Consider the following 15,499-nt stretch of genomic DNA (forward strand, 5'->3'; position numbering starts at 1 on the left):
AGTAATAGAATACTTCCCTTTTAAATTCTTTTCCTTCACAGGATCCACCACATCATGTACCCGGATTGACCATCAGTTCTGTGTTCTTCTTGACCTGAAGGGCTTCCAGAACACTTGATCTGTTTTTAATTTTAAGTTTCTCGTTTCACTTTTTGATCTCTATTTCCCTTTCTTGAAGTATCATGAGCCATGTGTTGATTCACACTGGCAGAATGCATTTTCGTAATCACATGTACAGCTTCGCAAAGCCTCAAGAGTCATATAGGCATACCATGTAGACTCGTAAAGTGCAATGCATCTGCTGAGTGAGACTGTTGGTTCGGTAGAAGCAAACTTAGTACAGCTAGAATAAATTCTAACATGTTTTTAAATTAGTTTGACACTTTTTGAATACACAAATATAGATAAAAATCGGCTTTATTTTGATTTTAATGTATTGGGAGTGATGTTATAGACATTTACTACAATACAGGAAATTTTGGTGAGTGGTCGGACAACTGTTACATTTTTGTACTTTTCAGTTGTTTTATTTATGGTAAGTGAGTTCAGGTTCTAACATTCATCTGCTTGGAGTCACATGGAGAGCAGATTAGGATTCTGCTTTTGATCTTAAAAAGTACCTGTTCCATCACAACATTAACGAGGGCTGCTGTACCTACTCTACTGCCTTGTGCCGAAGCCTGACTGCCTAAGGTAGCTACTGTGCAAGTTGCGTAATTTTGCATAAGTGACTTCCTTGAGAGACCTATGCTAGCCGACTGCACGTACCTTACTTTGGATTCACTCTTTTTAGGTCTCGCCTGAGCCAGCGCATGCGCTGCTCTGGCGATACATTTAGTAAGTGGGCTTTTAAAAGTCCGATCATAGCTTTTGCTGGCCTCAAGCTTGCGGTTATTCACGCGGGCACATGCATAACCGCCATCTGCTCGTCATAGCTCACTAACTCTACACACACAACCCGCCTCTTCCCCATTAAGCATGCTCCTCCCCCACCACAGAACGCGCCTCGCGTCCAGGACTTCCTTGCTCGAATCTAAGCACGAGGCGTCTTGCATTTCCTCTGCTTATTTCTAGTAAACTTGTATTTTTGACAGAGTGGTCATTGCAATCCCCTCTGCTAAAAAGCATGCATCTCAGAAACACTTCCCTGACCCCTACCTCTTCGTTCACTCGTGTTGGTTTGCCCACATGACATACCTGTGTTCCCTTTTGCTCGCCCCTCGCTAACCATCGTTTATATAGTTTCTCCCGCCCTGCTGTTTTCCCAGCTCATGAATGTGCCTTCTTTTGCTGACTAGCTTTTTAATTCTCCACCCTGTGCCTTCTCCCGCACCTGTCAGACGTCACAACCCGTACACAACGCTTCTTTTCTTTCCCCACCTTCTTCTACTCTGGTAGGATGGCCTTTGTTGACTGGGAACCAAAAAGCAATTGGCAGCAAGTGTTTTTCTACCGCAGGTTTTTCTCCATCTCTCATCCTCGCCAGTTGCTCCATATCCACCCATGTGCGGGAACGGGATGGGATACCCGGCTTTTCCCTTGCAAACCCTGGCTTCTAGCCAATCAGCGCTTTGTTTACAATATGTGATTGACGGGTGGACTCGGAGGGCAGCCATCCAATAGCAAGGCTTTTCCTGAGAAGGCTGAGGCGGAGACAACAAGCCCTTCAGATTTAACCCTTGCATGAATGCATTGTTGTAGATCAGGGTATGTTCCTCTGTTAATTTACTAAACGTGTTGAAAATCGAAGTATCCGATAACTAGTCATTTTTTGTTATAAATCAACCTACGTTTTCAGGGCTGCAATCCCGCAGCGGCAAATACAGACATTCTGTGTTTATTGTGATTCGAGTATTTTTTGCGTTTATCATGTTCACTGGCATTCAATTTCTAGCATGTAGCTTGCAGGTCACACATAGATCTCTGAAATACATGCATCAACTAAGTGATGTATATTTTCAGTTATGCAGTCAGCTGTGTTATCAGCTACAAGTATACTACCCAGCAAATCTATTTGTGGGAAGTGTCTTGACACCCACTGTGAGAAAGTGCCATCTGGCTTGCCTTGGTTTGCCCCCACTTTTTTTCTGAACTGCTGATGTGCTTTGACTGAGTGTGCCCTGGGTCCCTGCCAAGCAGGTACCAGGGCCTGTGTTCCTTCCCTAAAAACTATGCTGAAACAAGATAACCAATTGGAATCTCTGGCCACCTGTCAGCCCCTAGTAAATGGTACCCTAGGTACCCAGGGCATGGTGACCAGAGAAGACCCCTGAGGGCTGCAGCACATATTGTGCCACCCTCAGGGGCCCTGTACCCTGGCACCCACACACTGCCCTTGCTGGCTGAGTGCCTAAGTACAGAACTAAAACTAGAGTCGACATGGCACACACCCCTGTGTGCCATGCCCAAAGAACCCACTGCCCTGGCATACTTTAGTCACCCCTCTAGCTGGGTGCCCTATGCCAGAGGTGAGGGCACAGGTGCATGAGTCCTGTGCCCCTACAGCACCCAGGGCCATTCCTGGGCACTGTAAGTGCAGTGTTGCCATTTAAGAGTATATGGTGCTGGGAGGTTGTCATTTACGAACTCCACAGCACCATAATGGCTTCACTGAAGACTGACAAGTTTGGTACCAAACTTCTCAGCACATTAAACCCGCACTGATGCCAGTGTGGGATTTAATGTAAAATCCAAAACCCGGACCTACAATCCACGTCTGGGCTGAGTGGCTGCAGAGGCTGCCACACAGCAGACATGTTGCTGGACCCCTGGGTGAAGAGCCCCCCGCTCTCCTGGGCCTGCAACAATGCACATCCTGGGCGAGGTGATCTGTCTCCTCCCCCGGGATGGACAGGGGGAAGCTTCAAAGGCACACCGCCTCTGAGAGCTTCTCCAGACCATTTGCTGTACCCTGCAATGCCCCCCCCCGTTCTACCCCCACTCTGGCTCGAAGACTGGCGGGAAAAACTACGACAGGAAGGAGGGTGTGCCAACCTTTGCCAACTCCACCCCTCAGGTGGAGGAGGCGAGGTGAAGCACGACCCCGGGCTCCGGCCATCTTGTAGATGGGGAGCCCTGCCCAATCCCAGCAAGGCTCCTGCCCCCCTCCCACAGGAGAGGAGCAGGTTAGGGGGTCTCCTCCCCCCAGGACAGGTACCAATTGGTCCCTGCCCTTGCCCTACCTGTAACACCCCTAAATTTAGTATTTAGGGGCTCCCTGAACCTTCCTTCCTCAGATCCCGATATCAAAAGAAGAAAGAAGATCAAGAAGAAGACCCGCAGCGCAGCTGCTAACAGGACAACAACCACTGACTTGGCCCCAGCCCTAACGGCCTGTTGATCCTGGAACCTGCTCCTGTCTAATCCCGGCGACCTCCTCGGACAGCAACCTTGGGACTTCCAGAGGACCTGCCTGCCTTGACCCTCTCGAATTGGGACTCCCATCAGCAGAGGCTCTGCTGCAAAAACCCACCTGATCTTCCACCCATTCTGGACAGTTTAACCCTGGGCACACAGAAGTTACCCAAGGTTTCTGATCTTAAGTGACGGGAAGGCACGTAAGGGCGAACTAGTGCTTGGATATATTGGGGAACTGTACCTGCTTTAATCCTAAACATATAGCTCAGGGCTTTGAACTTAATACGGTTCTCCACCCTGAGCCAATGTAGGTCACGTAGATATCCTGAAATGCTGGAGGTCTTTGGAATCCTGCACAGCAACCTGGCAGCAGAATTCTGGATTAGCTGTAATCTACGGACCTCTGCTTTGTTTGATACAAGATACAGAATGTTGCCATAGTCAAGTCTTGAGGTGATAAGAGCATGGACTACGTTTTTTTGGGTGGAATCGGTCAACATCCACAGGATTTTCTTAAGCCATTTAAGAATAGTAAAACATAGGGCAGCTACCTTGACAGTTTGTTGATGCATGGACAAGGTGTTGTCCACAATAACGCCCTGATTTCGAACATGACTGGTAGGTTCAGGGAGATTACCCATTTGAGTAGGCCAATGGGAAAGCTTCCAAAGGTCTTCCTGCTTACCCAATATGAGAACCTCCGTCTTTTCACAGTTTAATTTTAACTGATTTTTGGTCATCCAATCGGAAATGTTAACAAGGCCTTGTTTGAGATGGGAAGGAGCCACAGGATTGGAGTTAGAAAGGGAAAAGAAGGGTGGCGCTCGTAGCTGGAGTCTGACAGAGTGTTCCAGGAGTTCTTTGAAGGCGGGTGAAAGCGGGAGTAAAGCGGCAACCAGCGCTTTGTGGCAACTTGGTCCCCCAGGATTGCAAGGGGCTCTGTGGACTGCGAGGGCGGGACTGCGAGTCCCAGCAGGAGTAGCGCTCAGGACAGCAGCGCACCTGCGACTCTTCCCGCCCTCCCCCCTCCCCCCTCCTCCCTCCTCTTGCTGCATATAAAACACTGCTCGCGGCCCCCGCTCCGCGGGTGCCGCTCGTAGCTGGAGTCTGACAGAGTGTTCCAGGAGTTCTTTGAAGGCGGGTGAAAGCGGGAGTAAAGCGGCAACCAGCGCTTTGTGGCAACTTGGTCCCCCAGGATTGCAAGGGGCTCTGTGGACTGCGAGGGCGGGACTGCGAGTCCCAGCAGGAGTAGCGCTCAGGACAGCAGCGCACCTGCGACTCTTCCCGCCCTCCCCCCTCCTCCCTCCTCTTGCTGCATATAAAACACTGCTCGCGGCCCCCGCTCCGCGGGAGCCGCTCGTAGCTGGAGTCTGACAGAGTGTTCCAGGAGTTCTTTGAAGGCGGGTGAAAGCGGGAGTAAAGCGGCAACCAGCGCTTTGTGGCAACTTGGTCCCCCAGGATTGCAAGGGGCTCTGTGGACTGCGAGGGCGGGACTGCGAGTCCCAGCAGGAGTAGCGCTCAGGACAGCAGCGCACCTGCGACTCTTCCCGCCCTCCTCCCTCCTCTTGCTGCATATAAAACACTGCTCGCGGCCCCCGCTCCGCGGGTGCCGCTCGTAGCTGGAGTCTGACAGAGTGTTCCAGGAGTTCTTTGAAGGCGGGTGAAAGCGGGAGTAAAGCGGCAACCAGCGCTTTGTGGCAACTTGGTCCCCCAGGATTGCAAGGGGCTCTGTGGACTGCGAGGGCGGGACTGCGAGTCCCAGCAGGAGTAGCGCTCAGGACAGCAGCGCACCTGCGACTCTTCCCGCCCTTCCTCCCTACTTGGCCCCGCCCATTAACGCGCACGCGGGACGCGCGCGGGTCGAAGCGCGGGGCTAAGCCCGGGCAAAGGGCGGGCCGTTTTAGGCCGTTAGAGGCCGGCAGAGACCGGACCGGGCCTCCCCTCTAACGCCCCCGCTAAATTGCCCTATTACTTACCCCATAATGGCGTCCAGAGCCTTACGGAGTAAGTCTGCTCAACAAGGCGTAAGTACTCTGGAATTTTTTTTCCCAAAGGCGAGTTCCCAAACTAGCAAATGTCACCTAGCCACGGACTCTCACCTTGAGATGGGTCCGGAAAGTGTGTTTCTGGACCATGGGGAATCTCTCACAACTGATGCTAGTACACCCATCCCTGTGGACGTTACCCATATGTCATTATTGGACAGCATTGATCAGACTATTGAGTCGGTCCTTCAGCAGCTAAGAACGCCTTTAACGCAGAGGGATCGAAACTCTTCACGGCCATCTGGGACTTCTGACCATTCTGCTATTCCGGATAATATGGGCTTAGATACGCATGACGCGGGACAGGCGGTCCTGCTTATAGATCCTGCAGATAGTGGGGTGGTACAGCCTCTAAAAAGGAAAAGGCCCAGGGAAATAAAGAGGGCAAAAAGGGCAAAAATTTATATAACTGAATCATCCCTCGAAGGAAGCACAGATATTTCGGTTTCCCCGGAGCTTATTTTATCTGGGCCTAGGCCGGATCTCATGGCCTCTCCAGTTCCTGTGCCACTATCATTGTCGGCGGGCCCATTCATCTTTGGTGGGGCATCCTCTAATAGTACAGATACAATAATCAATTCGCTTACAGCTATTATTAAGAATCTGTTAACTCCCATCTCAGCTAGACTGGACGCCATAGAGAATCTACTCCAGTCCCTGGAAAACAACCACACTAGGAAAAGCCCTGGTTTAGCTACAAATGTTCCCTTAGCTACCGGGGATCCACCTGGGAATAGCTCACTTCCCTCTGTATTGCCCCAGGTCTCCAATAGGGTAGCGCTGAGTACAAACGGTGCGTCTGCTTCTCAGGCGCGCCCTTTGTTACCTTTAGCGCCTAGGCCCCCAGTTCCGGCTCCCAGGAGATCTAAGCCACCCCCTGCGCCGCAATTGGCGCCGCAAACAGGGGCGGTAGTGGGTTCCATAAATGGCCCGATTGATGGTATCGCTCCCCCCCCCTGATAGGCGCAGGGTGGTTAACCTGCCCCCAGAAGCAGTTCCATACACGGCAATTATGGTGGGAGTTCCTGAGCTAACTGGTGGTGTAAGGGAGACCCAAGACTCTCTACGTAACAAGGTCATAAGCTGGCTTAGCGTTAATAGGCCGCTGCCTCCGAACTTGAAAGGTGAGGTTTTGATGGTGAGGAGGATTCCATGGATTGGCCCTACTTTAAAGAATAGGGTAGGGGATTGTATCATTTTAAGCTTCAAGAGCCCACACGTTGCAAATTACATCTGCAATTGGCTTGTAAGGCCTGACCAGTCCAAAATTGAACTTGTACCCCTCTCATATTTCTATCCTAGTGATAGCAACACGGTGGCAGGGAGTGAGAAGGGGTGGACTAGGGTAGGCTTTGCTGTAGATGGCTCCCGCTATAGACCAAGGCACTCCCTACCACCACCTGCCCAGGCTAATTTCATACATCATAACAGGTTTTCCTGTTTGGATCAGGTCGATTGACCACAAACTAGGGAAATCCTGTTTGGCCCTGGGAAGATGGTGGATGATGTGCAAAGACGTGTGGGAGTGGGTATAGTCCCTGTGACTGAACTCACCTGGCAGGATACCGCTAAAGAGCGATTGATTGACACGGACGATAGTCTGCGCCAACTGGGACCCTCACCTAACAGCGGGCCTGCCCATATTTTGCAAACTGGGGCGGCGGAGTTGGCCGGGCCTCCCGCCATTGCTGTCTGCGGCATTGGTCCCCTAGACGCTAATCCACCCATGGTCACCCCGCGACCTCCTACTGGAGGCCAGGGTAACCTGCCACCTGGCCCAGGGTTGAGAATTCTCTCCTGGAATGTGGCAGGAATTGCAAACAAGGAAGGCTCTCCTGAATGGGATTACCTAGTAGGTGGATGTGATATACTCCTCTTCCAGGAAACATGGGCGAGGGTCACCCAGTCTAGGAGAGGGTTTGAAGTATTTGAAATCCCTGCCCAATGGGGTGGGAGGGGGAGGCCATCAGGTGGCTTGGCAATCTGGATTGCGAGTCATACTGGGTGCCAGGCGGAACAGGTTTACACGTGTTCACAGGACATCCAGTGTGTTCGGCTCACATGGCCTGGCAAACCTCCGTGGGCCATTGTTAACGTCTACTCGCGACCAGTGGCCTCGTCAAAGGAATCACCAACCCTAAATGATCTGTCCTCCTTTTTGGGTCAACTTCCGGGAGATTTCAGGGTGGTGCTTGGAGGAGACTTCAATTGCCACTTTGAACCTCTGGAAGGTTTACTGGATGGTGCCCTTACGGCCGAGGATGACTACTGGGGGGTTCCACCATCGTCTTCTCCTTACCCCAAAGCCTGGTCCCCTCTAGCAATACAACTCATGTCCCTTACCCTGAATTGCGCACTGAGGGCGTGTAATGGTCGTACCCCTTCCGATACCCCCTCAGTGTGTACCTTCAACAGGAGGGGCCATGAGTCGAGGCTAGACTACATCATGGTGGACATTACACTCTGGCCAAAAGTCCTCGACTTCAGGGTAATAAATAGGACAGATAGTGATCACAACGCCCTTTGCTTAAATATCCTGTGCCCCTTGCCTCCGACGGACTCATCCCCAGTTGATCAAGGGGAAGACACGGGGGATTTGATCCTCACAACAAATAGGCGCCGGGTTAAGTGGGGAAAGCTGGTGAGCTCAGAAGAGGCCATTAACAAATTATATGAGCTGGCACTCCCATGGTTCATGGAGGTGGACGCACTTCTGGATGAACCGAGAACCCCAGATTATAATGAGAAACTGGGAAACATACACCAGGATCTAGTGAGGGATTTGGCTGAGGTATTCCATCCGGTGGTCCCAACTCGAAAGAAAAAGACCCATGTTCCCACCTGGTACACCTCCGACTGTAGGGCAGCAAAATCTGAGCTTATTGCTGCAATAAAAGAGGGGTCCGATAAGGCCAATGTACGTGACCTTAGGAAGCACTACAAATCAGTGACGGCGACTGCCAGGTCCGAGTGGGATTGGAACCACTGGCAGGACCTTCATGATGCCCTAAAAGTTAGGGACTCCCGGAAATTTTGGGCCCTTGTAAACAATGGGACAGGGGAATTCAATAAAGCAATTGAACCCAACATAGCCCCCGCGGTTTGGGAGGCCCATTTTGGTGCACTTTATCAAGATACTAATTCCTGCCCGGACGTAGAGTTGCAACTGCCCTTGGGTTCTCAGGAAATTGGTATGGAATTATCCCTGGGGGAAGTGGAGTCTGCCCTAGAGCGTTTAGCAGTGGGGAAGGCGCCAGGTCTGGATAGGATACCCGGGGATCTATTTAGGCATCACCCGGACATCTGGGGCCCATACCTTCTCATTCTTTTTAATGCCATTCTCGGAGGTATGGCGATCCCTGGGTCGTGGCTGGGGGCAGAGATTGTACCTATCCACAAGAAGGGATCTACTCTCCTCCCCGCCAACTACAGGCCTATAAGCCTAATAGACGTGCCCCAAAAGCTCTTTGGGCGCCTTATTTTAAACCATCTCCTAGACTGGGTCGAGGACAATGACATCATGAGCCCCCTCCAGGCTGGCTTCAGGAAGAACACGTCGACCATGGACCAAATTTTTCGCCTCCTTCTCCTGTATTGGAAGACGGTAACGTTAGAGGGAGGTCGATTGTACATGGTCTTCGTGGACCTGAGGTCAGCCTTTGACCTAGTCCCCAGGGGGAAGCTATGGGAGGTTCTGCAGAAGCTAGGAGTACCCCCCCACCTCCTTAGTATCATCATTAGGCTGCATGAGAACAACTTTGCGCAAGTGAGGTGTGGGAGGGATGGAAAGCTCTCGGGTAAATTCCCGGTCCGTCGAGGTGTCAGACAGGGCTGTGTGCTGGCTCCGACACTGTTCTGTCTGTACATTAACAGCGTCATTCAACATCTTGACGCGGTTAAAGACAATGATGCCCCGGTTTTGGCAGGAAGGAGGGTCCCGGCAATAATGTTTGCCGACGATACCCTCCTTCTTTCCAAATCCCCTATGGGGATCCAGAGGATTGTGGACGGTTTTGGCCATTTTTGTCGCCAACATGGGTTGGAGGTGAACACGGAAAAAACCAAGTTCATGATCTTCAACCCCCCCACCAAAACAAGACCTAATCCAAAACTGGGGGAAACTAGTCTCGAAAGGGTCTCGACCTTTATATATCTGGGGGTATCACTTCAAGAAAACTTGGCATGGGACTCCCAGGTAGCAAGATCTAGGTTGAAACTCTCCCAGTTATCGGGCGCACTCTTGAAGGTGTCCAATAAGTCCACCTTCAAGCCTGTAAGCCCGGCTTTGGAAACGTACAGGTCCCAAGCGAAGGCAGCAGCCACTTATGGTAGTGAGCTGTGGGGACACAAAGCAGGGAAGGTTATGGCAGGGGTGGAAAATTGTTTTCTGAGACGCTTACTTGCTCTCCCGCAAGGCACACCACTCCTCCCCCTAAGACTTGACCTGGGCCTTCCCTCTATTGCTGAGGACCTACGGTCGAAACCTGTGAAGTTCTGGCACCGGATATGGACCACCGAGGAACTGTATCATTACAGGCAGGACCTTATTGATGTCATGAGGCTGAATGCTAACTGCAAAATTCCTTGGCTGGCATTTATCAAGTCTGAACTGTTCAGCCTGAATTTGCCAGACTTATGGGATGATCCAGCTCAGGGCTGTCGAAGTATCTCTCGTAAAACCCTTGCCCAGCTGTACAAGAATAAAAACCTTGTTGACATGGTCAATGCTCATGATAGTGGCACTTTGACGGGTCGTTTTATGGAATCCAAAGATTCTTATGTGTTTGAACCTTTTATGGATTTCATTTATCCTCTCTTGGCGAGGAAACTGTTCCTGCAATGGAGGCTTGGCACACTCCCTACTAAAGTATTTACCTATAAATGGTCGCTAGGGGGTGATAAACTCTGCCCATGCTGTAAAGCCAAGGACGAAGATGATTTGCACATAATGTTCTGTTGTCATGCCTACCGGAGCCCGAGGAGGCGCTGGCTAGCTCCTCTGTGTCGGAACCTGGGCTTTAGGAAGTATCTTCAGGCCTACAGGGTTATGAAAACCAACACCCTGGCCCACATTGTGTTTGCGGTATCTAAATTCTTAATGGCAGCATGGATAATAAGGAAGAAAATGTCTGGCTAATTTATACTACTTTGTATTTCTTAACATTGCAGGTCCAGTAGGATTTTTATTGTAAATATTGTGTTTTAAATGTATGTATTTTCACTGCATCTTTTATGGCCCATGTGGCCGAAATAAAGAATCTTTGGAATTGGAATTGGAATTGGAAAAGAAGATTTGGGAATCATCTGCATAAGTAAACAATGTTAGCCCAGCTTGATCTGCTATATCCGCTAGAGGTCTAACATAAAGGTTAAATAGCAGTGGACTAAGGATAGAGCCCTGGGGTACTCCATGAGGTGAGGTATAGGTTTTGGAGGAAGCTGTGGTTGACATAATTTGAAACGTGTGATTTTCCAAAAAGGAAATAATCCATTCTAGTGCCTCGCTACATATGCCTAAATTTTTTTGCGTATATATTAGCCGTTTGTGCGAGATGGCATCAAAAGCCGCACTAAGGTCTAATAAAATAAGTGCGACGGCTTGACCTTCGTCTAAGAGTTGACGGAGCTTTTCGGTAACGCCTAATAATGCTGTCTCAGTGGAGTAACCAGCACGAAAACCGGATTGAGAAGGATGGAGAGAGTTGTTATTTTCCTTGAAATGTGTTAAAAGTGAGTGGACATGTCTTTCCAGAATTTTCTAAAAGACTGGTAAAAGGGAAATAGGTCTGTAGTTGGAAGAAACCTCTGGGTCAGCCGTAGGGTTTTTTAGGAGGGGAGTCACCATTGCATGTTTCCAAGGAGCAGGTACAATGGATTGTATGAGTGAGTTATTAAGAGTATTTAAAATCACCTTCAAATGAGGGTTATCAAGTTGTTTCAAGATGTTGATAGGAAGAGGATCATTAGCTGAACCTGATTTAATACTTTCAAGAATACTTTTAAATTCATCCATATTAATGGGAGGCCAGCAGTCTAAGGTGCCCATAGGGGCAGAGGAATTTTCAGTGCACTCTTGGTTAGTGGAAATGATGTTGTCAGAGTTGGCACCAGTCATTTCCAGGATTATATTTTCAATTTTCCCTCTGATAAATTGAGCGAGATTGTCGCACTGTTGCTTGTTTAATGGCCGAGCGATTGCAATAGTTTGCGATCCCGCTAGTTCTTTGACCATGTTGAACAGGGTTTTGGAGCGATTGGTGGCTTCAGTGATGGTTTTAGCAACATACAAGGCTTTTTCTTTTAAGCAGGAAGTGTGATAATTATTTCTAGCCCTGGTATGGATAATTTTTTGCTCAGGTAGATAATGTTTACGCCATTTCCTCTCAAGTGCTTTACGTTTGTATTTTTCAATTGTGAGAGAGTCGTTGAACCATGGGGCTGGAGGGCGATGGTTTTTGAATTTTTTATGAGATGTGGGCAAACATGAATCAACGGCTTTGGAAAGCCAGGTTTGCATGGTCTCAGCAACATTATCTATTTTAGGATCATCCAAGGGGGAATTCCTACAGAGAGCTTTATTTAAAGCGGAGAGATCAAGTTTTTTCCAGTTTCTTCTCTGGATTATCTGAGGGGAGAAAGGAGGAGTGGTAAGGGCGGGTAGTCTAAGACTGAATTTAGATAAAAAATGATCTGATTAAAATATAGGAATGGCAGAATAACATATCATCTCAGAGAGACTAGAAAAAATAGGGCCTGAGTTAAGATGCTTGATGTTAAGGGCTGCAAGGTAGTCTATAAGGTTCTTGCAGATTTTATTTAAAGGATCTTCTAGGTGAAGATTAAAGTCTCCAATAAGAGAGAAGTTCTTAGAGCTAAGATAGAACGGGGTGTTGTAATTTATGAAAGTGCTAGCCCACAGTGTCGAGTTGCCTGGAGGACGATCAATTAGCATACCCGATAGTGTGAAATTGGGGTTCAAAGTTAATTTGAAGGAGGCAGCTTCGCAGTCAGGGATGTTCAAGGGGTCGAAAGTACATTGCAGGTGATCTTTAAAAATAATGGCGATACCTCCTCCTGTTTTCAATTCTCTCTCTCTCCGCATGATGGTGTAATTGGCGGGGAGACCTGTGGCTATGTCAGGGCCAGCGCTGTTGTGAAACCATGTTTCAGTCAGAAAGAGAGCGTCTGGCTCTTCTTCCAAAATAAGATTAAAGATGTTGAGTTTGTGTTTGGGAAGTGAGCGACAGTTTAGACTGTAGAACAGAAAGTTGTCAGCAACAGGGGTAATATGCGGGGTATACGAAGTACAGTTTTGCAGCGTGAATCTTTCTGGATTCACTATGCTGTGCATATTCCGCAATCTGGTGGTTGGGGCCGGAATCGTAGTATTTTTTATTTTTTATTTATTTTTTATTTTTTTCATAGCCCAGGTGGGTGTCGACGTCCCACCATTTGGTGTACCTTCGGTGACGTCGGCGTGCTTCCGGCGGAAGCTACCACCCTTGGGCGCCATCTTCAGATTCTTTTTTCCGCCGTTGGGTCTGGATCGTCGCGTGAAGCTCCAGAAGTTTTGGAGGAGAAAAGGAGGAAATGCAGCAATTCTTCGACGGTAAAGACCTGAGAACATTGGGAGAAGAGGACCATCAGAGAAGAGCCGACGAAGAAAGGAAAGAACCTCGAGATCTTCGACGTCCTTGGAGGAATGCGCACACAGGGGGCCCCCTGAGCGCAGGGATGTATAAGACACCCTTTAAATTCTGCAAAAACTGCCACCACAAGTTCGCACAGAAGGACCAGCACCCGGTCTGCAACCTCTGCCTGCCAATCGACCACGAGAGCGGAGACTGCAACGCCTGCTCCGTCTTCAAGCCGAAGACACTCCGAGTTCGAGAGAGACAGAGGACAGCTCACCACACGATGCAGGGCAAGGGCCAGGCCCCGACGATTTACGAACTGGGCCTCTCCACCGACGACGAGGATAACATCGCCGAAGGTCCAGATGACTTCACGGTCGCAGAGACCGATAAGAAAACGCCTGACAAGGTAGGAGAGTCTACGACCCCGAAAACCCCCACAGGGCCTCAAAAGCCAGAGGCAGACTCTCGAAAGTCAGAGCCCAGAGCCTCGAAAGGAGCACCGGCGCCGAAAACTTCGACGACCGAAGCTGCATCCTCCGAAAAAGAGCCCAGCGGATCCTTTGACAAGGACTCCCGGAGGCCGAAGACCAGCGAAAAGCAAATGTCGTCGAAGCAAGCCCCCGAAAAAGGGTCTTCGACTTCGAAAGAAAAGGAGCCGAAGAAAGCTTCGACGCCGTCGAAAAGAGCAGCCGAAACGCTCGACGACGAGCAGGCCGCAGAGATGCAGAGAAAGAAAAGAAGGCTCAAGGCCGAAATGGAGAACATCCTTCAGAGAACGAAGGACTTCGATGAAAAGATGAGAAGTTACAGGATCCCCTCAACGGCCGTCGCTGAGGTGCAGGAGCACAAGGAGTTCGACGTCGAAGAGCCGCCGAAAACTCCGGAGCCCTCGGAGCACGAAGAGGAAGAAGACCTCTATTACACAGAAGGGGATTACGGGGAGCAGCAGTCCAGCTACGGCTCAGGTTCCTCGACGGTCCAAGACCAGGAATGGCAGGACATCGAGGCCGAAAACCCGGAGGAGGCTGTGGAGACATACCCCTCGAGGCCTTCGCCACCGGATGACATTGGGGCATACAATGAGGTGGCAACGAGACGGCAAGGTCCATGGGGGCCCTGCAATTCAGGGGGATGAGAAGGGGCACTCCTACACGGAGGCCGAATGGCAGGGGTGGAAACCAGCAAGGGCAATCACACCAGACATTCCACCAGGGGCAAATGAGTGACAACCAAGGTCACCAGGGCCAGCAGAGGCAAAACTGGAACTATCAGAACAGGGGCCTCGATCAAGAGGAAACGGACGGGGCCAGAGAAGGAGAGGCGGTGAACAACCCCCCTCTGTGACTGCTCACGTGAAAAGGTGCCCACCCACTCGAACCCTCCGGGGGAGGAGCACGGAAGAAAAAAGAGGAGAGGGCTGCACGGACAAGACACAAGGGAACATGTAACACCAGTAGGAGGCAGGCTAAGATTTTTTCTCCAGGAGTGGAGAAAAATAACCAGAGACAAGTGGATACTCAACATCATGCAGTTCGGATACTGCATTGAGTTGGAAAAGAGACCACCAAACAGAAAGCCAAAGAAAAGAGAGCACTCGGGAAGAGAGCTGCGATTACTCCAAGAGGAAGCTCGAGAACTCCACCTCAAAGCGGCCATCGAACGGGTTCCATTCAAAGAACGGAACAAGGGAGTGTACTCAAACTACTTCCTGGTGCCAAAAGTGGACGAAAGCCTAAGACCCATCCTGGACCTACGGTTCCTAAACAAATACGTAAAGACTCAAAAATTCAAGATGACGTCCCTACAAGAGGTCATTCCACAGATAAATGCCGGGGACTTCTTGTCCACCATAGACCTCAAAGATGCGTACCTGCACATCCCCATGAACAGGCAGCACAAGCACATGCTGAGATTCACAGTGAACAAGGATCACTACCAATTCACAACCCTGGCATTCGGTCTAAAGTCCGCACCAAGGGTGTTCACCAAATGCCTCGCGGCAGTGGCCGCACATCTGCGAAGGAAGGGGATACACGTGTACCCCTACCTCGACGACTGGCTCGTAAAGGCAAGCTCTTACAGGACATGCAGAGATCATGCAGAACAGGTCACAAGAACGCTAGCAAGCCTGGGATTCTCCATACACTGGGGAAAATGCTCCATGGAACCAGAGCAAGTGAAAATCTTCCTGGGAGCTCAAATCGACACCGTCCAACGCAGGGTGTTACCCAGCTAAAAGAGAACACTCAGCCTACTGAGGGAGAAACGTCACTACCAGAAGGGGCGAGCTCTGACAGTGAGGACTGTGAGCAAGATCTTGGGGATGATGGCGTCATGCATACACCTGGTCCCCAATGTACGCCTACAAATGAGACCACTCCAAGAGTGGCTGCAACAGCAATGGTCACAAGCTATAGGAAGTTGGGAGGATCTAGTGGTTGTAACGCACAGGGTGCAGGA

General features: G+C 50.0%; 1 protein-coding gene across 3 annotated transcripts in view; it reads left to right on the forward strand.

Annotated features, from left to right (window-relative positions):
• Positions 1 to 15,499, forward strand: part of SCAF8 (SR-related CTD associated factor 8) — a 1,826,711-nt gene that overhangs the window by 91,138 nt on the left and 1,720,074 nt on the right. The gene's annotated exons all lie outside the window — the stretch shown is intronic.

The sequence above is a fragment of the Lissotriton helveticus genome, chromosome 6 (assembly GCF_964261635.1).
Source record: "Lissotriton helveticus chromosome 6, aLisHel1.1, whole genome shotgun sequence".
NCBI lineage: Eukaryota > Metazoa > Chordata > Amphibia > Caudata > Salamandridae > Lissotriton > Lissotriton helveticus.